Raw genomic sequence first — 27,311 nt, 5'->3', positions numbered from 1 at the left:
TATATTGAGAACTAACCACCACTTGAAAAGCTACCATATAAGTTTCTAGATTTAGGTCTTCAGATACAAGATATTAATGTAAAAAGTCTGGCACACCAAGTATTAAATTTGGCTCAAATTTTGTTCTGATAGGTCACTTCTCGATCTTTGTTCCCATCAATCTGCAATTAATTTTGATAACTAATTGGATAAGAAATGGAAACTTGGTCTTATATCATCAGCTGCCCCAGAAGTTTTTATGAGTGGGAGCATTTCTGAAGAGTTAAAATCATCAAGGCTTTATGTTTTATCCTCCTCTTCAATACTGATATAAGACAATGATGTGGAAGTCTGATAACATGTAGTGTCAAAAAGATAAAATCCAGTCATTTCTCTAAGACCAGATTATGGTCCCAAGGCACATGTTAGCTAAGTGGCTTTCTTAACTGCAAAATAAAACAGGCATGTTTACCTGAAACATATAGAACACCACTGCCAAGTTTAAAAAGAAAGAGAGAGAATGCTTAAATTTGAATATTATAGTAAAACAGAACTATTAGGTTAAGCCTAATATAGTTCTTGATACAGGTCAATATATTATTAAACAAAAAGAACTGATGGTGGTAAGAAATATAATTTTTTAAATAATAGTATTATAAGACAAAGTAATACTTTTAGAAAATGAAATAAAATTTTGTATCAAAACTTAAGAGATATCTGAAAAAAGAGTGGAAGAATGTTGCTTAGTAAAAGTTCTGTAATTAACTTCTACATTTCTTAAATTGAAATTAAAATTATATCAATGTTCAATTGATTTAATATGAATAAAGTTTAGAATAATTCTTGTGTGACAGAATTGACAATTATTTTAATTATTAGATCATTCATTCATTCATTCATTTATTCACTCAGAAGTCTTCACTTGTGTTTGGTAAAAGATAAAGGATTGAGTCTTTTTGTCTTTCAAGGAATGCATACAGGGATGGGAAAAAAGATTTACAGTTGTGAGTACACATGACACAGTTTTTTTATATTATTATTCATTTATCAATTTATTATTATATTATTTATTATTAACCTACTTTGGCTCACCCCTGCAGATTAGTGAAAAATTGAAACAACAGGTATGCGGGAGAAATGAAGGGAACTGGGGGAGGGTGGAGAGTGAGGAGAAAGAGAGAAAAGAGGAAAGAGGCAGTAAAAAAATTAAAGGAAGGCTGTCAGATGCAGGAACAGATACAATAAATCTTAAGCATAAATGGCTTTAAATTGCTCTCTTAAAAAACAACGTCTTCCAGAGGAGATTCAAAACAAAATCCCAAACTATGCTACATTTACAAAGCACATATAAAACTAAATGGCACAGGAACACTAAAAATAAAAGACTGAGCTACAACACATCAATAAATTGAACTAAAGCAAACACAAATAGTAATAGTGCCATCAGAAATCAGTGTGACTCTTTGAAAACAAATTGGTTATATAGAAGAGACATAAAAATATTCATCCTGTTTTTTAATTGAAGAATTTAATCCATCAAAATATATTTTTTCTCATTAAAAAGCCATATATATGCATAGAAAAAATAGAAAAATTATAAAAAAACTCAAAAAGCAAAGAGAACAAAATACCTATTGCAAGAAGTCAACAGTAAAAGCTGTACAGGGCTGAAGAATTATTTGTATAACATATAACAAGTAGTTTTGTAATTAATTTTATGCAGTACCTAGTATTTGGTCACCTGAATTTTTAATTAGCAATAATATGTTTTTAAATTTTTCCCATGTTATTAATTGTCCACGGTATAGCTTTAAATAGCTGCCTAAACTTTTATCATAGGGATATAGTATAATTAATTTTAATATTAGACATCTCCCTTGAAGTATATCTTGAAACATTTCTGAGCATTTCTTTGGGACAGATTTCTATTGTGGAAAATACTTTTAGGCATGTCTGTCCTTTAACCACATCTGAAAAAGTTGCTTACAACACTTGGCTGAATTGTCTACTGAATTATGTTGCTTCTTAAATTTGGTAAAGTTTTACAGTTTTCAGACTAAACTGGGACTGTAAGAGGGTGCTCATTTGACTCCATATTCACTGCTACTGGTTATAACTGTTATCAAAAATTAAGTCCTTGTTTGGTAAAAAATTATGCCTCACTGTGTGAGGTAAACACTAGGAAGGTTATATATTTATTTGTTTGACATCACAACACTTCTTAGAACAAACATTTCCCTGTATATATTATTAAGAGAAACAATAGCCCAGAAGGAATATATATATATGTTTGTGTGTATGTGTATATATTTATATTAGTAAAATGTTGATATAAAAACATTATTGTGAAAATTATTAAGTAGATTATGATTTGTATGCTCATAGATAATTTTGCAATCATTACAATGGTATGACTGAAAACCATGTAGCAAAATAATCACATGTTTTACTTGTGTAGATAACTTTTTGCCTGAATTCATTCCCAGTCAGAGCACACATGAGAAGCAACCATCTGTTTTTCTTCCCTTCTCTCTCCCCCTTCTTTCTTCCTCTCTCACAGCCAGTGTTTAGATTGGTCTGAGCATGAGCCTGGGGAACTAAGGATAACTTGATTGGTCCAAGCCTCAGCCTTAGGTGCTGAGGATGGCTCAGTTAATGCAGCATTGGCCCCAAACTGGGGTTTCCAGGTAGATCCCAGTCCGGGCCCATGCAGGAATCTAGTTCACTCTCACCCCTTCTCTCACTTAAAAAAAAAAAAAGTATTTTTCAGTTTAAAGGTGCTAATGTAGCCCTGGCCGGTTGGCTCAGTGGTAGAGCATCGGCCTAGAGTGCAGAAGTCCCAGGTTCGATTCCCGGCCAGGGCACATAGGAGAAGCACCCATCTGCTTCTCTACCCCTTCCCCTCTTCTTCCTCTCTGTCTCTCTCTTCCCCTCCTGCAGCCGAGGCTCCATTGGAGCAAAGATGGCCCGGGCGCTGGGGATGGCTCCTTGGCCTCTGCCCCAGGCGCTAGAGTGGCTCTGGTCGCAACAGAGCGACGCCCCGGAGGGGCAGAGCATCGCCCCCTGGTGAGCAGAGCGTCGCCCCCTGGTGGGCGTGCTGGGTGGATCCCAGTCGGGCGCATGCGGGAGTCTGTCTGACTGTCTCTCCCTCCCCGTTTCCAGCTTCAGAAAAACACACACACACACAAAAAAAAAAATACAAAAAAAAATAAAAATAAAGGTGCTAATGTATATAAAGATGAATGCATGGGGACAAAATTAAAATGTAAAAGAGAAATATACAAAAATATGTAAGATCATGAGATCAGAAGTGATTATTTTTGTTATTTTAATTTCCACACTCTTTAAAAACAATAATATAGTTTTTCAATTGAAAGAAAGGATAAGCAGGATTTGATGATGAGCCCAAACAAAATGGAGTTGCTTGTTACGTATCACTTACAGCGTTTTTGTTGCTATCCTCATCACAGTCAGTCAGGTCTTACTAATTAACAACGGAGCTGATGAAACTGCCACCTTACTACTAGGTCTCTTGTTTCTAGGTTTGACAGTTTTCAATGGTTGTTCTTATTTTGACAGAATAATGTTGAAATCTTCTTAATATATTATTCAGAAAATTATTTAAATATTTGGAATGAAGACTCTTTTATTTGATTCCCTGGGTTTGAATCCCAGCTCTACCAGTTAATAGCAGCCTGGCTTTTAGGAAAGTTACAATCATCCTTGTGGTTAAAATTTGTTATCTGCAGAATGAACAATAAATAATATCTCAACCTGGTGCCATGCTAGGACCACAGGGCTATGCCTCATAATAAGACTTAGTGATTGTTGATAATAAAATGATTTTTATCACCTTGGTACTCATAATACTATAAAATCCTGCCCCAAATTACTTTTGAGTTCTCAACCCCATTAAGCTGAATAATCACTACATTATCTTATAACATGTTGAGAAACACTCTTTGCCACACCCCAAATCCCACAAAAAGCTGCCTGAATTGCCATTTCCTCACTATTACTCACGTTTTACTTTCTAACATCCTGATCACCCTGAATTGCAGGGAAGTACTTTTTCAGTAATGTGATGAAGCCAGCTACTACTGGCTCCCAAGTGCTGAATATTAAATTTTTATGAATTTTGTGATCTGGTTGACATAATTTTGGTACATTACAATAAAGAAAGATCAGATGGTTTGCACAAGGGCGAATACATAATGTTATATATAAGCCCTTCTCAACTTATTTTTTTCTTCTGACAGTCAGCGGTTAAACATTCACTAGCACACCACTATACCTTTACACCTTTAATTTTTTTTGATTCTTACATAACCCATATTGAGCTACTCATTTTAAATTAGAAGATATCACAGTGAAGCTTGCTTTAATGACAACTTAATATAGGACTAGCTCACTCAGCAGTGCAGCTGTGCCACTATTTCCTGTAGGTAATATCAACTTGACAGTTTGGTTAAAGGGTAAATCAAATGAACATGTGAAATTTATTTGTAAAGCATAAACTTCAATAAAGAAGAAAAGTGTTATGATTATCACATAACATTTCTTTTTAACTGGATTTTAAAATTAAATTTTAAATGCACTTCAGAAACAATACTGTATTTACCAAACGATGAATTGATGTGCACTTCATAAGCCATTGTTTATACCTTTTGTATAAGTAAAATGGTTATGCTGTTGATTTAAAGATTAAAATAGCACTTCAGATAAAGTTCTCTTAATGCTGGAATATAAAATTTGAAAGCACTGAGTTCACAGGATATTTTTAATAATGAATTTTTAGTTCTAGGATGAAATTGACTTAAAGTGTGCTTTCTACTTAAGTCAATTGCAGAATTAGGCACATATGAAACAATAGAAATTGTATTCATTATAAAATTTTTCAGTATTCTTTTCATGCAACTTATTAAGAACGTCCCCACCAATTGCACAAGCTGTAAATCCTTTCCTGTTTCTGATCAGACCATTTATTTTCTACTCTATCTTGGTTCATAGATTAGGCTGAGATACTAGTCAGTTGGACCAGTCTTTTTGCAATGAATCTTTTTGTCTATTGTTTATTATTTTACTTTTTGATTATAGTGTGCATTTAACATTATTTTGTATTAGTTTCAAGTGTACAAAACAGGAGATAGATATTCAGATAGGTTACAAAATGTTCCCTCCAATAATTCAAGTGCTCACCTGATACCACCCATTTATAGTTATTACAATATTATGGACTATATTCCCTATGCTGTAATTTATATCTTGATGACTGTTCTGTAACTGCCAATTAATACTTCTTAATTCCATCACTTATTTTATCCTGTCCTCCAACACCCCACCCTCTTGGCCTCTATATATTTGTTCTCTGTATCTATGTCTATTATAATTTTGTTTGTATCTTTTTGTTGTTCTTTAGATTCCACATAAAAGTGATAATCATATGGTATTTGTCCTTTGTATGGCTTATTTTGCTTATAATAATACACTCTAGATCCATCAATGAGGTCACAAATAATAAAATGTCAATTTTTTTTGCTGAGTAATGTTTTATTGTATATATGTACCACCATGTCTTTATCCACTTGTTTATTGATGGGCAGTTGGGTTGCTTCTATGTCTTGTCTATTGTAAATAATGCTGCAATGAACATGGGAGTGCATATATTCTTTCAGATTGGTGTTTTGGATTTCTCCCAAAGTTGAATCTCTGGTCATAAGGCTGTTCTCTTTTAATTTTTTTTTTTTTTGTATTTTTCTGAAGTTGGAAATGGGGAGGCAGTCAGACATACTCCCACATGCGCCCGACGGGGATCCACCCAGCATGCCCACCAGGGGGCGATGCTCTGCCCATCTGGGGCATTGCTCTGTTGCGACCAGAGCCATTCTAGCACCTGAGGCAGAGGCCACAGAGCCATCTTCAGTGCCCGGGCCATCTTTGCTCCAATGGAGCCTTGGCTGTGGAAGGGGAAGACAAAGACAGAGAGGAAGGAGAGGGAGAGGGGTGGAGAAGCAGATGGGCGCCTCTCCTGTGTGCCCTGGCCGGGAATCGAACCTGGGACTCCTGCACGCCAGGCCGACGCTCTACCACTGAGTCAACTGGCCAGGGCCTTAAATTCTTTGAAGAACTTCTACACTGTTTTCCATAGGGTTTGCACCAATGTGCATTAGCACCAACAGTGCACTAGGATTCCCTTTTCTGCATATCCTTGCTAACAATTGTTGTTTGTTGAGTTATTGATGATAGCTTTCCTGAAAGGTATGAAGTGGTATCTCATTGTGGTTTTGATTTTCACTTATCTGATGATTAGTGACACTGACCATCTCTTCATTTGCCTATGACTATCTGTATGTCTTCTTTGGAGAAGTGTCTATTCAGGTCCTGTGGCCACTTTTCAAATGGATTGTTTGTTTTATGGTGTTAAGTAGTTTGAGTTCTTTATAAATTTTGGGTATTGACTTCTTATCAGATATATTATTGGTGAATATTTCCTTCCATTAAGTAAGTTTTCTTTTCATATTCTAATAATTTCCTTTGCCTTGCAAAAACTTTTCGGTTTAATATAGTCCCATTTTTTTGTTTTGTTTTCCTTGCCTGGGAATATAGGGCATGTCAGAAATCTCAGAAATTTTACTGCTTATGTTCTCTTCCAGGAGTTTAATGGTTTTACATCTTACATTTAAGTCTTTAATCCATTTTTAATTTATTCTTGTAAAAAGGTGATCTAGTTTCTTTTTTGTACGTGTCTGTCCAATTTTCTCAATTCCATTTATCGGACTCTTTACTTCATCTTATTTTCTTGCATTCTTTGTCAAAGATTAATTGAATGGGGTCGTCAAACTTTTTATAAAAACCGCACACTTTTGCAGTGCTGGTCGACCTGGTCCCTACCGCCCACTAGTGGGCGGCCAGCTTTCATGGTGGGCCAATCGCAGCACTGTTTGGTTACACGGTAGGGACCAGGTTAACCAGCACTGCAAAAGTGGGCGGTTTTTATAAAAAGTTTGAAGACCTAGTTGTGTCTGTTTTTATACCAGTACTGTGCTGTTTTGATTACTATAACCTTGTAGTATAATTTGATATCAGGTAGTGTGACACCTCACATTTTGTTTAATTTTTTTCAAGATTGTTGTCGATAGTCAAGTTTTTTGTGTTTCCATGCACATTTTTGGATTATTGTTCTAGTTCTGTGAAAATGCATAGGTATTACAGATTACTTTGTTTAGTATGAATATTTTGATGATGTTAGTTCTTTCTATTCATAAACATTGTATATACTTTCATTTATTAGTATCTCATTGATGTGTTTCATTGACTCACTAAATCTTAGTCAGTCTTTATGCAGAATATGTCTGCGCATAGTAGGGTAAACAAAACCTTTAAATTTCATCACAACCATAAATTTAGGCACATTGAAATAACAGATTTAAAAATTCTGATTTATTGATATTCTTACTGGAGTTCTTGGTGGAGTTTCCAGAAATGAGAGAAGCATGCATTGCAAAATGTCACACATTTTGTGTTGAGCCCTAGGAATCTGTAAAGTGCCTTCATTTGTCAGCTTCCAGACACGTAATGGAAGGTTTTATTTATCTTACTTTTTTAATTATTAAAAAAAATTCAGGCCCTGGCCAGTTGGCTCAGTGGTAGAGCATCGGCCTGGCATGCAGAAGTCCCGGGTTCGATTCCTGGCCAGGGCACTCAGGAGAAACGCCCATCTGCTTCTCCACCCCAACCCCCTCTCCTTCCTCTCCATCTCTCTCTTCCCCTCCCGCAGCTGAGGCTCCATTGGAGCAAAGATGGCCCCGGGCGCTGGGGATGGCTCCTTGGCCTCTGCCCTAGGCGCTGGAGTGGCTCTGGTCGCAACAGAGCGACGCCCCGGAGGGGCAGAGTATCACCCCCTGGTGGGCAGAGCATCGCCCCTGGTGGGCGTGCCGGGTGGATCCCGGTCGGGCGCATGCAGGAGTCTGTCTGACTGTCTCTCCCCGTTTCCAGCTTCAGAAAAATACAAAAAAAAAAAAAAAAAATCAGGTGTTTAAGATATATTTCTCCTACATAGAAGTCTAACTTAAACTAGAAGACTGATTTTTCTGCTTGTTACCAAAATAAAAGTTACAATCTAGTGAGACTCAAAAATTTAACCTTATAGATATGAGGTGCTTTTATAAAAATGTATTTATCTCTAGAGGTGTTAATAAAATTATATAATAATTGATTTTATAAAAGCAAACCCTAATGTTCCTGTGCCACACATCACCCCTTACTTGCTGTGGGTGGTCTAGACTGTCACAGGAGGGAGGCTGGGCCAGCCAGGAAAGCGAAGCCACATCCAATTGTTAATTACAATGACATTTTAATATTTTGACACTAGTCATGACAGTATATCACATTGATTATCAGCTTTCTTTACCTAAAATATAAATTGTCTTATATCCAAGTTTGAGTATATCTAATGTTCTTTTTTTTTCCACTAAATATAAATGCAGGTAGCCCAAAACTAAATTCCTTTTAGAAAATCACTTGCCTCTGTAAACTTTTATTATTGGTATTTTATAATATTCAGAGTTTTCTACTGCAGTACTTTCTTTGGTATATAAAGATTTTGATATACAATGAAGTAAGATTATGATATTGAAGTAGAATGAATAAGGTATTTATAATTAGAAACATATACAATTATTTTCATATGTATTAAGCCATAAAATTAATCCTAATGATCTCATTTTTAAGATTTAGAAGTTGGAAGGTAGATTGTAGCAGTCTGATTGCTAGAACTTAATACATTCTAACTGCATGTAGGAGTATTCAAGACACTCATTTGGACTAGACTAGAACAGTCATACCTAAAATATGTCTTTAGGGGTATTTACAAAGCACTAACTTTGTGCATGCACATTTAATCTTCACAATATCCCCATGAGGTATGAAATAGAATTTTTTTATATATATGGTTAATAAAAGTTTACATATAATAGAACTTGTTAAGTGAGTAATGCTTTTTTTTATGACAGAGACAGGTAGAGTCAGAGAGAGGGACAAATAGGGACAGACAGACATGAAGGGAGATGAGAAACATCAATTCTTCGTTGTGGTTCCTTAGTTGTTCATTGATTGCTTTCTCATATGTGCCTTGACCAGGGGGCTAACAGCAGACCAAGTGACCCCTTGCTCGAACCAGAGCCCTTGGGCTCAAGCTGGTGAGCCTTGCTCAAACCAGATGAACCTGTGCTCAAGCTGGTGACCTCAGGGTCTCGAACCTGGGTTCTCCACATCCCAGTCCAACACTCCATCCATGGAGCCACCACCTGGTCAGGCATGAGTGATGCTTTAAAGAATGTTATTTTCTGCATAACATTACAAAGAATAAAATATATTTTTAAATAAAATTCCTCGCATTTATTTAAAGTAATATACCCTGAATTTATTAGCATTAATGAGTCAAATTATAACACACCTGCATATTTATGTATGTAGAAATCTCTGATACTATATTAACATGTTAGTTATAGTCTACAGATAGAGTGCTGAAATAAGTGATAGTATGTGTATTTTAACAGGACTCTGGGCCCTGCCCAGTAGCTCAGTGGATAGAGCATCAGCCCAGCATATGGATGTCCCGGTGTATGGATGTCTCGGGTTCAATTCTAGTCAGAGCACACAGGAGAAGTGACCATCTGCTTTTCCACAACCTCTTTCTCCTTCTTCTCTCTCCTTTACTCTCCTGCAGTCAGTGCTATGATTAGTTCAAGTGTGGCCCCAGGTGTTGAGGATAGCTCTGTTGGAGTGCATCAGCCTCAGATTCTAAAAATAGCTTGGTGCTTGAACATCAATCCCAGATGGGGTTGCCAGGTGGATCCAGTTGATCCACATGCAGCAGTCTAACACACTATCTCACCTAAAAAAAGAAAGTAATAAAAGGCCATGATCATTTGGCTCAGTGATAGAGCATCAGCCTGGCGTATAGACATCCTGGGTTCGATTCCAAGTCAGGGCACACAGGAGAAGCGACCATCTGCTTCTTCACCCCTCCCCCTCTCTCTTCTCTCTTTCTTCTCTCTCTTCCCCTTCTATAGTTATGGCTCAATTGGACCAAGTTGGGCACGGGCACTGAGAATGGCTCCAGAGCCTCACTTCAGGCACTAAAATAGCTCAATTGCTGAGCAACAGAGGAACAGCTTCAAATGGGCAGAGCATCAACAGGTAGGGGCTTGTCGGGTGTATCCTGGTCAGGGTGCATGTGGAGTCTGTTTCTCTGCCTTCCCACTTCTCACTTGAGAAGAAGAAAAAGAACAGGATTCTGCCCCATCTGTAAGCAGCTATATATATTAATACTTTTATTGTCTGATAGCTTTCGCTTTTAGTGACTCCTCATATGTCTGTTTACACTTACATATGTATATACTGCATGCGTATACGTTCTCACCTTTCCAGGATTCTCAACATGGTTGCCTTATTAAACATATACTTCATTTCACATGCCTTTCTTGGCTTGTTCATTTGGTGTAAACCAAAAAATATAGAGACCAACATATATGAATTAGAATATTGTTTTTGCTTGCGTTGGCAATTTTGTGAAGGGTATTTTGAAGCTCTTCTTCAAAAGTTCCTTCTAATGTTATAGTAATTGTTCTTATGATGCTTCCAATGAACTATGAATTACTTTAATGTCAGGCCACATTTCTGTGGTAATGAAGTCTAAGAGAGAGAAGCCCTCATTTAACCTTGGCCTGATATTGAAGAGTTGCCCTCATTCTTTTCATCCAAGAGGTACGAAAATATTTAAGAGACAAGATTCAAATGAACATCATTATCATCATCATCATTTTATCATCAAATATTTATTGCTACTTGTCCTTTGCCCAAAGCTCTAAGGACTACTTTAATAAATTTTAAAAGCCATTGTCCAGTCTTTGGAATACTTATAGATAGAAAAATAAAACAGCAGTAAAGCTCATTGGAGAGTTTTCAATAATAGACATGGGTTGCATAATATTTCTATAAAATCTTTTCAAACAATGAGAATATTAGCAAAATGATTGTGAAATGAATGCTTAACCCATGCTAGTTTCATCCTTTGCTTAACAATCCCAGTATTTATACACTCGCAATAGTACATATGCTACAGTGGGGTACCTCTTCAGATCAATGTGTATAATGTTATACTTCTTTTATGGCATTGGGCATGAAAATTTAAACATGATTTATCTTTGTCCTAATGATATATATATATATATATATATATATATATATATATATATATATATAGTTAATAACTATGATTTGCCTACTTTGATTTCTTTTTTCTAATCAAAATTAAAAAGGATTCCTAAAGAAAAAAATTATTGTCTAGAATATTTTTTATTGGTCAGTCTGCTCAAAAAAGGGACTGAGATGCACCTACAGTGACTTGTTGAGAAGTGCTCTCATGACTATGCTTATAAGGGTTAAACAAAAGCAGTACTGGGAAAGAAAGATGTTGAACTAAGGTGTTGTTATAACAGAAGCCTCGGTTAATGACTCAAGCCATTAGACATGGGGGTGACTCTTTAGAGTTCACCCAAAGTGAGTCACTTTTAGACATGCCATGGAAACCAGTAAGGCCAAAACTTGGCCAAGGCATCACTCTTTAGCCAAGGATAATTCAATTCATGGGGAAGAACTCAGCTCTGAGCTGTTGGCAGGCAACTCTTCCAGCAGCAGCAGGAATGAGTTCCTCTGTTCTGAATGGAGATCTTGGATACTCACCACATCATTTACTATAGTCAAATTTTTGTGCTCCTCAGGCCCAACTGCTTTCATTTTCTTCTTTTTTTAAAAATTTTTCTTAAATGAGAAACATAGAGGCAGAGACACAGACTCCCGGATGCTCCCCCACCAGAATCCACCCAGCAAGCCCCCTATTGGGGTGCTCTGCCCTTCTGGGGCCATTGCTCCATTGCTCAGCAACCGAGCCATTTTAATGCTTGAGGCAAGGCCACTGAAGCCATCCTCAGCACTGGGGCCAACTTGCTCCAACTTAACCATGGCTGTGAGAATGGAAGAGAGAGACAGAGAGAGAGAGGGCCAAAGGGAAGGGGTTGAGAAGCAGTTGGTTGCTTCGCCTGTGTGCCCTGATCAGGAATTGAACTCAGGACATCCACAGGCCAGGCCAACACTTTACCATTGAGCCAACTGGCAGGGCCCCAACAGCTTTCAAAAATGAGTTTACTCATTGGGAAACTGCTTCCCCTAAATTCAGATTTGTCTATTTTTCAGAGTAAATATAAAAGAGGGTATTGATTACAGGGGAAAACTACAACTTCTGTCACTGAAGCTGGTCTTGATGCTGCAGCTGATACTCACCTTTCTCCTCTCTTATGCAATTTATATCACCCTCATCTTTGGCTACCATATATGCTAATTGATGTATTACCTAGGAAGGTAAAATAGAACCTTATGCCTAAATGTTCGGTGTTCTAGTAATGATGTGGCTGCTGTGTTTGTCCATTTTCTGACAATATTGGACAAAAAAAGTACCAATGCATGTTCCAGTAGGTCATCTTCTTTATTGTTTTTTGTTTTTTGACAAAGCTAGAGAGAAAGACAGTGAGAGGAACAGATAGGGATAAATGGATAAATAAGGACAGACAGGAAGGGAGAGAGATGAGAAGCATCAATTCTTCATTTTGACACCTTAGTTGTTCATTGAATGCTTTCTCATATATGCCTTGACTGGGGTGCTAGAGCAGACTGAGTAGCCCCTTGCTCAAGCCAGTGACCTTGGGCTCAAGCTGGTGAGCTTTGCCCAAACCCAATGAGCCCACACTTAAGCTGCCGACCTTGGAATTTTGAACCTGAGTCCTCTGTTCCAGTCCGATGCTCTGTCCACTGTGCCACTGCCTGGTAGGCCCAGTAGGTCATCTTGAATTCAGATGTTTTCATCCTTGCCCCATTTGTAACAACACCCTACATCATTCTAATGATCAGAACTAGTAATTTCTGTATTAATAATGGCTTCTTTCCTTGCCTGATTATCTTTTAGCACAAAGAGACTAAATGACTAGACGGAAGCCATTGAATTCATGAAGAGACTCTTTCTGTGTCTCCCAATGCAGAAATCTCTTCCCTTGGAAAAGACCCCCAAAACCTTAATTGCATGGAGCCCATATTTTCAAGAATGTAAGCCCAATTTTCCAAAGATTCAAAGAGAAAGTATGTGGTTCCATTCTTTTACCCCTTGGTTCTCAATTCTATGTATTATAGCTATTGGAGACAGAATATCATATCATGATTATTGACTAATAATAACACTGGGGAACAAAATTTTTGTTGCACCCACAAAAACTCTTGTTCTTACCTAATTCTAGTGTACTGATCACAAATCTGTCATTAGTTTTTCTCTGTAAGCCACAGTTTTTTTGCAATTCAAGATTTTAAGTTTTCATCTTATTGTAAAATTTTCAACATTTAGTTTAACATAATGAAATAGAATGTCTTCTTGGGCATCATCTTTGTAAAAATATAATAATTTATATAATGTAGTAAATACACTAATACACTAAAAGATATGATTGTATCAGATTTTGTCTACAATTTTGAAATAGAACATATTAAAACACTTATTTTAATCATAAAATTTGCACAAAACTTACTTAAATTCTATTCAGGCAAAAATTTGCATTTATAGCTCTTGTGTTTGTGTACTTGCTGAGGACAATCTCATTTGATGCTACAGCAGTAGTCTGCTCATCACTAACATCTCCAAGGTTTTCGGGAAACTTATCAAGGTGACTGTTCAGGTAGTGAATCTTAACACTCATGTTACATCCAGTGTCGCAGAAAGCCAACAGCATCCTTTGAACTAGAAGTTCATAGTTTTCTGCTTTTTTGCTGCCAAGGAAGTTCTTTGTAACTGCCACAAAAGACTCTCATGCTGCTTTCTCCTCCTTATTCATCTTCCTAGCAAATTCTTTGTCACGTATGAAGGTTCAAATTTGAGGTCCATCAAATATACCTGCTTTTATCTTCTCGAAAGACAAGGCAGGAAAAGCAGAAATAATATGTTGAAAGCATTCACTTTCTCTATTTAAAGCCTGAACAAACTGCTTCATTAAGCCAAGTTGCATGTGAAGTGGGGGAAAAAATAATCCTGTCTCAATTAACTACAGGTTCATTCACAATATTTTGCAGTCCTACTTCCAGAGCTTCACGTTTCAGCCACTCCTTCTGTGTCCAGTGTTTCTCCCGAGCTTGGCTGTCCCACAAACACAGAAAGTAAGAATACTTCGTGAAACCTGTCTGTTGTCCTAGCAGGAAATTTACCATTTTAAGATCCACACAAATTATCCAGTTATGCTCCTCATAGTTCAGTAAGTCGAGGACAATTTTTATGTCATTATAATCTTCTCATAGATGAGTTGAATAACCAATTGGAACTGCTGCATAAATATTACCGTTGTGTAGGAGAACACATTTCAGACTCCATTTAGAGCTGTCAAGAAATAGCTACCTTCTGTTGGACTGTGAGTGGTAACACCTAGCTGGCTGAGAAGACTACTGATAATCATGACAGTAAACAAAGTTTGTCTTTGGGAAAAAATCCACAAAAATTTGTTCACGCTTCCTGAAATGGGATACTTTAGCTGACTGGTGAAGTACATTCTTTCCTTGAAGCCTGGAGGCTAATAACTCAGCTGCTTTCTTTGATAAGCCCAAATCTCTTCCTAAGTCATTCAATTCGGGTTGGCTAAACTGCTGAGGGGTTAATGACTGCTTGGCATCAGAAGAAGACCCTTCAGATTCTACAACCGTTTCCTTATGCATCTTTTCAAAATACACTTGATCACCATGTTCACTTTCTTCTTCCTTAGAAGAAATAAAACCATTGAAAACTGGAACCAGGAGTGTCTCAGCATGTGGGATAGGTCATATTGCTGAAGGAATATAAGGTTATGCAATTATATGCTGTTTTTTCTTGATGATACCCTTTGTATGGATCAAACAGAAATAATAGTCACTGCTGTGGTCCTTAGGTTCATGCCAAACCATGGGAATACCAAAAGGCATTCCTTTGCGTTTTCCTTTTGTCCAGTCACAAAGCATTTCCTCACAATTATGACACACAATATGAGGAGCCCAATTCTTGTCTTGATTGCCAAGGGGAACTTGAAAATAGGCAATATATGCACATGTCACAAATGATGAAATATTGCGCCTTTGATGTTGAAGGATATAACAGCCACATATATAACAGAAGGTGTCAGAACTATTCTTACATTTACGCCTACTCAAAGAAGCCATGATTCAATCTTAAAACAAAATAAGAGGGTATTTTTATCAGACAATAATTTTTAACATTTAAATACAACTACAATTATGTAAAAGTGATGCTTGTAAAAAACATTAATTGCCTTATGTTTATGTTCAATCCAAGAGTCCTTGCCCTTTAACTCTAATTTAAAAACTAATGTGGCCCTGGCCAGTTGGCTCAGTGGTAGAGCATCAGCCTGGCATGCAGGAGTCCTGGATTCAATTCCTGGCCAGGGCACACAGGAGAAGCGCCCATCTGCTTCTCCACCCTTCCCCCTTCTCCTTCCTCTCTGTCTCTCTCTTCCCTTCCTGCAGCCAAGGCTCCATTGGAGTATAGTTGGCCCGGGCGCTGAGGATGGCTCCATGGCCTCTGCCTTAGGTGCTAGATTGGCTCTGGTTGTAACAGAGCAACACCCCAGATGGGCAGAGCATCACCCCCTGGTGGGCATACTGGGTGGATCCCGGTTGGGCTCATGCGGGAGTCTGTCTGACTGCCTCTCCATTTCCAGCTTCAGAAAAAAAAATAAAATAAAAACTAATGCATGCCATTAACTATAATAAAAATAAATTAAAATTGCATAAAAACTAGAGCATGCACCAAAAAAGTGATTTCAGATTTGGAATCAGCGATGCAGATATATATATAGAAACAGTTCTAAAACCTCATGCAACAGAACATGAAAAAAAATTTGTTCCCCAGGGGATTGATAAGATAATATATGGACCCTGACTGAGTAGCTCAGTTGGTTAGAGCATCGTTCAGACATGTCAATGTTGCAGCTTTAATCCCCAGTCAGGCTACATACAAGAATCAACAAATTAATTGCATAAATAAGTGACACAAATCAATGTCTCTCTTTCTCTCTTTTCCTTAACATCCTATAAGATAGTGTCCCATCTTTGCAAGCTCTCATCTCTAAGCTGGCACTTCATTTGCACTGAGCAGATTTCAAATGGGATAGTATATTATATAGCCAATTAGATTCCATGGTTTCATGATCACTACCGTGATTTCCTATAAAGAAGATTTCTTAGTTCACTGAGATAATAAGAGAGACCCCTCCCCCCATATAGCCACATTGTGGTCTGAGGGAGGTCTGCAATTCCAACAGCCGTGCATCCAGGAATGCAGTGATATGTGATCTTTGGTCTACCCACACCGAAGTCATAACATACCACCTACAATAAATTGCTGCTAGTCTTGCCCAATGAATGTTCAACTATTACACTATTTTTTTTACATATTAAATATATTTTAAATTTACTCTCTGATAATTTCAACTTCTGCAAATCTTTAGGTCTTATTCCATTAACAGTTTGTTTTTTCTTATTTTTGTTTAATGTCTCATAATTTTTTTAATTGACCTTTTAAATAACAAGACTGTATGTTTTCCTAGATTATTCCTTAAAGAATGTCATTTGCTAGACTGCTTAACTGGAAATATTTTATATGCTAGTTGAACTCCTTTTAAGTTTAAGTATTGCTAATAATACAATACCTTATTATAAAATTCTTATTTTGGTTTAAAGAAGCTCTTATTTTATTATTTCACTTTGTAATTCAAAATGTTTATAAGTACCAACTTAAATTTTCAAAGTCATTAATTCCTAAATTCATTAATTATGCAGTTATTGTGTGCCTATATTAATTTGATTTGGTCATTCATAAGTATAATCTTATTATGTAAGTTATAATCATTTTCAAAAACGTTACTGCTATTCGGATATATTCAACAGTAGATAAGCAGATTATGAGATCATTGACAACACAAAAAGTTATAAGTATACTTTAAGTATAATCTGATAAATGTAGTTAGCTAATTTTTATTAATCAACAGTCAAGAAAAAATTTTAAATGAATTAGAATTTTAGTATGACTTGAATGGAAAACAGGCTTAAATAGGCAATGTTGAGGAAATCATATCCTAGAAAGAGCTACCAGGAGGAAACATAGATACAAGAAAATATAATGTGTAACTCTATTCTAAATTGATGAAAGCAGGGGTCCTCATACTTACCTGTGCTTTAGAATTATCTGGAGAGACTTTTTAAAATTCATCTTACCAGACCTACTCCCCAGAGATTCAGATTTGGAATTTTATATTTTTTAAAACCTCACAGGTGATTCTGTTATTCAATCAGGTTTGTAAACTATGGGGCTAAGGGAGTTGATAATATCAGAGAAATGATAAGAAAGGCAAGACTGACCCAGAGTATTTAGTTTTAGGCTAAGGAGATTACATTCATTTCAGGAGACAGCAGAGAATCCATAAAGCATGTGGTTAGAATAACACTTGTGAATTAAAAAGGATCGGACGCCATCTTTGAGCTGATTCATGGTGGACATTCTCAGAGCAACCACACTGTGCACTCCACACAGTCTTCTGTGGAACCCAGATCCGGCTGTGTAACTTTCTTCTTTGTCTCATAAACATGTCCACTAACAAGAATGCTAATTCACCAGCTTCTCACCTTAACAGATTCAAGGACAAGGGGGAAGATAGTAGAGCAATGAGGTGTCGCTGAACAGAAGTTAATGTGGAGTTGAGGAAAAATAAGAAGGATTCCCAGATGCTGAAATGAGAAATGGAAGCCCATTTCCTGATGGTGCTACTTCCTCACTGCAGAAGAACCTCAACACCAGGGCACTGTAAATGGGTCTGTGGAGGACATGTCAAATGAATAGATAGCAACAATTTGGAAATCCAGCTCCAAACTACTCAGGCTGTAAGGAACCTGCTTTCTAGGGAAAAACAGTCACCCATATATATGATTCAGGCTGCTTTGATTCCAAAATGTGTGTCCTCCGTTGGCAGACATGATTGTAGATTCATTCAGTCTGAATCTGCTAGGGCCCTCACTTACATTGCTTCTAGGACATCAGAACAGATCAAAGGTTGTAGTAGCTAGGTGCTATCCAAGCATTCATTTCTCTGTTGGCTCTCCCCATGCTCACATCAGTGAACAAGTCATATGAACTCTAGGAACCATTGTAGGTGATAGTTCAGTTTCCCAAGACTTGGTTATTAAGGATGCTACAGTTGACCCACCATTGACTATTCTTTGCAGTTTCTGATACGTCCTCTTTAACATATGGTTACTTATATAATCTTACCTGGACACCTTCGAACCTTTGTTGAAACAAGTATCCTGCATCCCGGTTAGAGGTCATTAAGCAAATTCTTCCTAATTCAGTTTGTCTCCTGAATCCTAATTCAGAAGTATTAGAAGACAGTTGCTGGGCCATTTCCTACCTTATTGTTGGTTCAAATGAACAAATTGAAATGGTTGTGAAAACAGGAGCTGTGTTCCAACTCGTGAAGCTTCGAGGAACTACTGAGTTGCCAATCGTGACTCCTGTGCTAAGAACCATAGAAAATACTGTCACTGGGAAAGAGGAACAGACTCAGGTGGTAATAGATGCTGAAACACTTGCTCTCTCCCAGCCTGCTAATGAACTCCAAAACTAATATTCAGAAGGAAGTTACACAGACAATGTCAAACATCAGAACTGGCTGCCAGGACCAGATACAGCAAGTTGTGAATCACTGATTAGTCCCATTACTCATAGGTGTTCTCTCTAAGGCAGACTTTAAGACACACAAGGAAGGTAAATGGTGGTTTGGACAAAATTGAAGCTCTACAAAACCATGAAAATGAGTCTGTGTATAAAGCTTCATTAAACTTGATGGAGAAGTATTTCTCTGTAGAGAAAGTGGAAGATCATAATGTTGTGCCAGAAACTAGCGCTGATGGCTACATGTTCCAGGCTCAGGATAGCACTCCTGGGACATTTAACTTTTAGATTGTATAGCTGAGACATAAAAAGTTGTTTGTTGTGTACTATGTTTGGTATAAGTTTGTCTTACTGTTTCTCTACTAAGACCTCTTTTTTTTCCCTTTTTTTCAAAGTAAGAGGAGGAGAGATAGACTCCTGCATGCGCCCCGACCAGGATCCACCTGGCAACCCCCATCTGGGGCTGATGCTCTGCCCATCTGGGGCCATGCTTAGAAACGAGTTATTTTTAGTGCCTGAGTTGGAGGCTCCACAGAGCCCAGGACCTCAGTGCCCAGGACCAATGTGCTTGAACCAATCGAGCCATAATTAAGGGAGGGGAAGAGAGAGAGAGACAGAGACAGAGACAGAGAAAGAGAAAAGGAGGGGTGAAAAAGCAGATAATTGCTTCTCCTATGTGCCTGAGCCAGAATCGAACCCAGGACATCCACACATTGGGCTGACACTCTACCTCTGAGCCAAGGCCTACTAAAAAAAATTTTAATGTAAAAGAAAAAACATAAAAAGAATAGAAAAGTCATTTTGGAAAACTTTTCCAAAATTTAAGACAGACCAGTGGGGAAAAGTTAAGTAAAGAAGGCTTGGAAGGGAAGTAAGAGAAAAAACAGGCAAGAGAAAAGCTAGTTAAATAGATAGATGACAGACTGATAGATTAGAGATATACTTATTTACGTACAGGGTGGGGTAAAAGCAGACTTATAATTGTTCATATGGAATATAATACAGTAATTAATAAATAATACAAGAATAAACTCTGTGTTTCACATATTAATAACTGTATACCTACTCTTGCTTCACCCTGTTCCATTCCCATTATAACATTATTGATGCATGTAAATATTTTACTGATTATGCTTTTCAGTTTAGACACTTTAATGGCTTACTTTTGAAAATAATTCTCTAATGTCTGGTGAGAGAATGTCCAGTACAGATACAGATGTTGAGGCATTAAATACTAAAAGAGGGTTTTGACACAGGCAGAGGCATAGAAACTTCCCAGAATTTCACAGGTAACCATCTACTTTGCTCAGTAAATGAGTAGCCACTGGGCGCTCTGGAGCATGACCATGCCTTTCTTCCCTCTCTCGTGAGCATCTTTACATATTTTCTCCTAAACAGTCTCGTAAGACTTGAAGCCAGGGGAATAGGGGACAGGAACACCTCGACCTGGGCTAACTCCTTGAACCTGTCCCAAGGCCTCCTTTTCTCTGACCTTTTATGAGTTTACAACAGTCCTGCCTGGCTCATTTCTTTCCCATAACATTTCTAGACAGCTAAAGCAGCCCCGCCTAGGCTCTCTCCTGATGTTTCTTGTATCTTAATTTAAGCCTTTTTGTTTTATGGTCCCCAAGCATTAATAAATGTGCGCTCAAAGTTAAAAAATTTAAAAAAAAAAAGGAAAAGAAAAGAAAGGGAGCAGCCCATGCTATTAAGGAAATCAAGTCCTCTAACTTTAGAACCACTAACAGAAACTTATTTCAAATATAAACCATTACTGTAGCCACAAAGCAGAAAGCAGGCTAGTATAGAAAAATAATAAGTTAGAAATAACAAAGAGTAAAACTGTTGTTTCATGTTTTTTGTTTTAGCAAGTTAAATCCACGATACTCATCATCAGATTACTCGGGAATATGTTACACTGTGCTGCAGGGTGCTGTGCTCGTATATGCTAAGTCATAAAGAACTGTGGGGTCTGACCAGGCAGTGGCACAGTGGATTGAGCGTTGGACTGGGATGCAGAGGACCCAGGTTTGAGACCTCGAGGTCTCCAGCTTGAGCATGGGCTCATCTGGTTTGATCAACTCACCAGCTTGAACCCAAGGTCGCTGGCTTGAGCAAGGGGTTACTCAGTCTGCTGTAGCCAGGTCAAGGCACATATGAGAAAGCAATCAAGAACAACTAAGGAGCTGCAACGAAAAACTAATGATTGATGTTTCTCATCTCTCTCCACTCCTGTCTGTCTGTTCCTATCTATCCCTCTGTCTGACTCTCTCTCTCTGTCTCTGTAAAAAACAAACAAACAAACAAACAAACAAAAACTGTGGGAAGAGTCCAGAACTATTACTGACACAGAGTAGATGCTTAATAAGTGTGTGTTGGATACATTAATGAGTACTAGCAAGTATCTGACATAAAGCAATGTAGGCAAAGATCAGACTAAGATTGAGCAAGCCTTTGGTAACATCTAACAAATACTAAAAATAATAGATTTACTTGTATGCATGGAGACAATGTCAAAGCATTCATATTTTAACTCTATGAAGAAAATAAAAGATAATATTATTATAAGTTATTATAAACACTATTTATTACCTGTAAGCTACTAAAATGCAAATCTACTCTCTGTACAATTCTCAATCATGTTACAACATAGATATTTCAATCCACATTTTAAAGAGGAGGAATTCAAGGTTTAGATGGGTTGATAATTATGCTTTTGCTGCATTTATTTTTTGGTTACTTTCTGGGACATAATAATGGTTTTCCATGTATTGTGGTAGTATGCAATTTCTTTCTATTCTTCAGCATTATTAACCTACAATTGACAAATCAAATTGTAAGACGCTTAGTTTATGTGTTGATGTCATATATGTGTACATTCTGAAAACATCTCTCCCATCTAATCAATTGACACGTATATCACCACAGATTTTTTATCTGTTTTTGTGTGTGTAAGAACATAGAAGCTCTATACTTTTAACAATTTTTAATTATACCACACAGTATTAGCAACTGTAGTCATCATTTTACACATCAGATCCTTAGAACGTATTCACCTTACAGCTGAAAGATTGTATGATTTTAACAACCATTCCCCATTTCTCCCACCTCACAGTCCCTGGAAACTTTTTTGGTTCCTCTGTGATTCTACCAGATCTTTTTTCTTTTTTAGATTCTGCATAAAAGTTATACTTACTATACAGTATTTTTCCTTTTTCTGATATATCTCACTTAACTCAATGTCCCCAAGGTCCATGTGTTTACAAACAACTGTATTTCCTTCTTTCTTAGGGTTGACAGTTGTGTGGGAGACATTTTCACTGAAGTCTATCTCTCTCCACACATTCATTTATTTTTAACTTATGAAAGTTTCTCTGTTTGAAGGTGGGGAGAAGTAGAGATACCATTAAATAATTCTGCTTGACTACACAGACAAGAGGAGCCTTTCAGGCACACACCTCAGCGGGATCGCCTAATCTCAGATTCTGATTCACACCCTTGCAAGGGCTGACACTTTCTCCAGAATTTCAAGAACTGTTTTTGTCCTTGCCTGTGAAGGGGGTAGAGACATCTGAAGAAAAACGAAACCAATAATGAGTGTAAAACAAAAAATATAAACACACACAGATTTAACAATTATTTATTTAACAAAGATTTGAATCAAAGAAGCATTGAACTAGATACATAAATTACAAACTCTAATGGAGCTAAGCTTGATATGGGTAAGACAGGCAAAAAGAAAAGATAAATGAGTGCATTTTATAGAATGCTGGAAGAAAATTACTCACAAGGAGAAAAAAACATAAAACAGTATAATTGTGTATGAGAAAGGGCATGCAACTTTAAATCGTATGGTCCAATAAGCCTCACTGAGAAAATGACATTTGAATGAAGACTTGAGAAAATGAGGGAATGAATCATGTGAAATTCTGGGGAAAGAGCATTCTAGGAAGAAGAACAAAGGTTCTGGGAAATACTCAAGGAGGTCAGTGTAACTATATCAGAGTAGTCAAGGTTAAGGGCAGAATAAAATGAAGTTAAAATGTAAAGAAGGAGAACGTATTTGTATTGTGCTCAACAATTATGGTGTTAAAAATGAAGAAATAATAGTTTACAAGGTCCATAATATTCAGATCAGGTAATCATTATATTCTTATTCTCTCAGGAGGTTAGGTAGGAATCAAATTATAACTACAATTTGACTAATGAATAAAACATTAGGAAAAAACCTCCTAAGGTAATGGTGATGCTATTTTCTCCAGTTAAATAGAGAAATGCTTGCCCTTTATAGAGAGAACATGTCAATAGTATCTTGCCAAGTTTTCCTGTCTCTAAGTAGTACAGGATACACCCTGTCCAATTCTCTTATTATTTTACCTCAGTCCCCATGCTTTAGTGGTAATTGATTGTCTCTCTCTTTTTTTTTTTTTTTTTTTTGTATTTTTCTGAAGCTGGAAACGGGGAGAGACAGTCAGACAGACTCCCGCATGCGCCCAGCCGGGATCCACCTGGCACGCCCACCAGGGGCGATGCTCTGCCCACCAGGGGGCGATGCTCTGCCCCTCCAGGGCGTCGCTCTGCCGCAACCAGAGCCACTCTAGCGCCTGGGGCAGAGGCCAAGGAGCCATCCCCACCACCCGGGCCATCTTTGCTCCAATGGAGCCTCGCTGCGGGAGGGGAAGAGAGAGACAGAGAGGAAGGAGAGGGAGAGAGGTAGAGAGGTAGATGGGCGCCTCTCCTGTGTGCCCTGGCCGGGAATTGAACCCGGGACCTCTGCACGCCAGGCCGATGCTCTACCACTGAGCCAACCGGCCAGGGCTTGATTGTCTCTTTTTAACTCACTTTTTTTTTGAGAGGGAGAGACAGACAGACAAACAGAAAGGGAGAAAGATAAGAAGTATTAACTTGTAGTTGCTGTACCTTAGTTGTTCATTGATTGCATTCTCATATGTGCCTTGATGGCAATGTGTCTGAATCCAATGTGAACCTGCATGGCCACAATGTCAGCAGCCACTGGCCATACACTTTTAAATATGGCTGAATATTTGACCAATTTACACTCATTGTGATATTTTGTGGTATCATTAATATCTAAAGTTCTATATAGGTAATAATAGTTATGGTAAAAAAAAATAAACAATATATAATTAAATTTTGATCTGAAAACTGGCAATCTATAAAGAGAATTTTCAAATTTTATTTTCTTTTCTTTTTGTATTGGAAGTCTTATTTGTAATAAATCACAGACTTTCCTAGTAGGATTGCTCTAGATTACATTCACCTAAATAGCCAGTTTTGTTATGGTATGTAAATTAGTAAAGTTAAGTCATTATATCACATTGTGGAATGGCAGACTATGTGTCAATACCACTGTCCCCCAACTCTTTTCCTGGTATTCAAACAAATACTAAAATATTGAGTATCTTGATTGTAGTACTCTAGCCCGCTAGGAAATACCAGTGTCACATAGGAAAACCTACTCGAGACACAAACTTATGTCAAGAAAGAGAGGGGGAGGCTTGCCAAGGGAGGCAAAGAAGACCTCTTGAATTTCATTCTCCCTTAGCTTTTATTGATCAGAAACAGAACAGAGGTAACAGGATTACAAGGAGGGAGACCAGGTGATAAGGGGAAAGAATGACTAATAGCTGTTTTGCTGACATGGAGAAAGGACTAATTTGGTCAGTACATTCCTTCTCTTTTGCTAATTAACAAGCACCAAGGAAGGGCAATCTAGAACCTCTAGGCTAATTTTCTAATGCCCGTTTTCATGCATTCCTTTGTGTCTGCACAAAGGTCACTCCCTCATACAGTTACTTGGTGTTTGCATCCAAGAGACATTTACTCAGGGCTTTTAACTAAAGTTCCCCAATCCAAGTCACAGAGAGTTCATGGTTAGATGGGCGTTTCCCTACACTTGATCACATATAATGCCAATGTACTCTTTCAAACTATTTCTATATTTTCTCAACTTCCTTTTCTCCATGATCATCAAAACTTCCATGATACTCTTCGATATGGACTGTATTTCTTTAAACAGCCAATGTAATCAGGTTGGCTTCATTAAGACATATACTGCACAGTTATAGAATTAGAATGTACAGTGGTGGTATTACATCCTGACTGACAGCATTTATGAGCTATGATCTCTTGAGCTTAACTTTTTTTAATTCTATAAAATGGAGAAAGTAATTTTTATGCCAGAAAATTATTGTATAATTTAAATTAGTAGGCCTTAGCAGGTAGGCTCAGCAGTAGAACTTCCCGGCATGTGGAAGTCTTAGGTTCAATTCCTAGTCAGGGCACACAGGGGAAGCGGCCATCTGGTTCTCTACACCTCCCCCTCCACATTCTTTCTGTCTCTCTTTCCTTCCTGTAGCCATGGCCTGAATGGTTCAAGAAAGTTGGCCCTGGGCACTGAGGATGGCTCCATGGCCTCCCCTCAAGTGCTGAAATACCTTGGTTACTGAGCAACGGAGCAGTGGTCCCAAATGGGCAGAGCATCACCCTGTAAGGGTATTGCCAGGTGGATCCTGGTTCAGGTGCTTGCAGGAAGGAACTTGTCTGTCTGCCACCCTGCCTCTCACTTAAAAAAAAAAAAAAAAGAAAAAAATTTAAATGAGTTGAATTTTAGAACATGTTTAACAGTGCTTAGCACATACTAAAGACTCCAAATACCAGCTGTTATTACTGTTGTTGTTATATTTTTCATGGCAATAACTGTATTTCTTTATAAATTTACCTTTATTTCCATCTAGCTTATTTATAACTTTGTTTATAAGCACTGTAATAGTGTATTCTTTGGTAAGATTATCTTTACTCCTAGCTAGACAGTATGTTCTTGGCTACAGGAGCCATATTTTCTGATTGGAACTGTTAAAAACTAAACTGAGGCATATTAAATTGTACCGAGAAATATTAAATTAGAGATGTGTTAGAGAATTGGGCACCTGAACCCTGTATAATTATGTAAACAAGTGTCACCCTAATAAATTCAATTAAAAATTGTAAGAGTTTATTTGAGCAAAATACTATTTGAATTGGGCAGCATCCAGTCTGGCAGATAGACAGGAGATCTGAGGGAGCTGCACAGAATGAAGGACTTTCAGAGCCAGAAGGGGGAGGAATAAGAAAGTTAATTCTGAACAAAAACGTGGGTTGGTTATTGCTAACTTAGAGACATACCTTGTTTTATTGTGCTTCACAGATATTGCCTCTTTTTTTTTTTTTTTTTTTTTTTACAAAATTAGAAGTTTATGGCAACCCTGCATTGAGCAGATCTGTTGGCCTCATTTCCCCAACAGCATTTGCTCACTTTGTGTCTCTCCATTACATTTGGTCATTCTTGCAATATTTTAAATGTTTTATCATTATTATATTTGTTGTGGTGATCTGTGACCTGTGATCTTAGATATTACTGTTGTAACTGTTTTGAGGTACTATGAACTGCACCCATATGTGATGGAGAACTTAATAAATGTGTGTGTTCTAACTGCTTCACTTTTCAGCTGCCTCCCCATCTCTCTCCCCCTCCTTGGGCCTTCCTATAATAGTTCCTGAGACACAACTATTGAAAGTAGGCCAATTAATAACCCTACAATGGCCTCTCAGTGTTCATGTGAAAAAAAGAGTCTCAGTTTAATTCAAAAGCTAGCAATAATTTAAGAAAGGCCTGTCAAAAAACCAAGACAGGCTAAAAGCTAGGCCCCTGGTACCAAACAGTGAACTAAGTTGTGAGTTCAGAAGAAAAGATCTCAGAAAGAAATCAACATGCTACTCCAATGAACATAGCAATAATAAGAAAGCCAAACATACTTACTGCAGATAGGGAGAAAGTTTTGGTGGTTTGCATAGATCAATCAGCCACAAAATTCCCTTAAGCCAAAGCTTAACCGAGGGCAATACGAATTCTATCCAACTCCATGAAGGCAGAGGGAAGCGAAGAAGCTGCAGAAGAAATTTTGAAGCTATTAAATGTTGACTTAAGAGGTTTAAAGAAAGATGCTATCTCCATAACATAAATGTGTTAGGGGAAGGTGAGGTAGAAGCTGCAGTAAGTTATCCAGAAATCTAGCTATGATAATTATGAAGGTGACTGTTCTAACTATCAGTTTCGGTGTAGTCAAATCAGCTTTCTATTGGAAGATGTTGCCATCTAAGACTTTCGTAGATAGACAGAAGATGGCAATGCTTAGCTTCCAAGGACAGACTGACTTTCACGTTAAGGGCTAACACAGCTTATTCTTTTAGGTTAAAGCCAATGCTTTTTACCAGTCTGAAAATCATAGGGTCCTTAAGAATTATTATAAATCTACTCTGCCTATGCTCTACAAATGGAACAACAATGCCTGTGTGATAGCATTTTTGTTTATAACATGACATACTGAATATTTTAAGCCCACTGTTGATATATACTTCTCCGGGAAAAAAAATTTCTTTAAAATATTACTGCTCATTTAGAGTGCATCTGGTCTCCCAATATCTCTGATGGAGATGCACAATGTGATTAATGTTGTTTGCTAACACC

At 37.5% G+C, this 27,311-nt stretch overlaps 1 protein-coding gene, 1 non-coding gene and 1 pseudogene across 2 annotated transcripts in view; all 3 read left to right on the top strand.

Moving 5' to 3' along the window:
* Nucleotides 1-27,311, top strand: part of LOC136319194 (protein eyes shut homolog) — a 557,987-nt gene that overhangs the window by 49,039 nt on the left and 481,637 nt on the right. The window lies entirely within an intron of this gene.
* TRNAS-AGA (transfer RNA serine (anticodon AGA)) lies at nt 2,768-2,843 on the top strand. The gene has a single exon. It is a non-coding gene; the product is annotated as a tRNA-Ser (tRNA).
* Nucleotides 17,701-18,903, top strand: LOC136320976 (importin subunit alpha-1 pseudogene; annotated as a pseudogene).

Source organism: Saccopteryx bilineata, chromosome 1 (genome assembly GCF_036850765.1).
Source record: "Saccopteryx bilineata isolate mSacBil1 chromosome 1, mSacBil1_pri_phased_curated, whole genome shotgun sequence".
NCBI classification, from domain to species: domain Eukaryota; kingdom Metazoa; phylum Chordata; class Mammalia; order Chiroptera; family Emballonuridae; genus Saccopteryx; species Saccopteryx bilineata.
The sequence above is the reverse complement of the archived record's forward strand: the minus strand, read 5'-3'. Positions and strand labels throughout refer to the sequence as shown.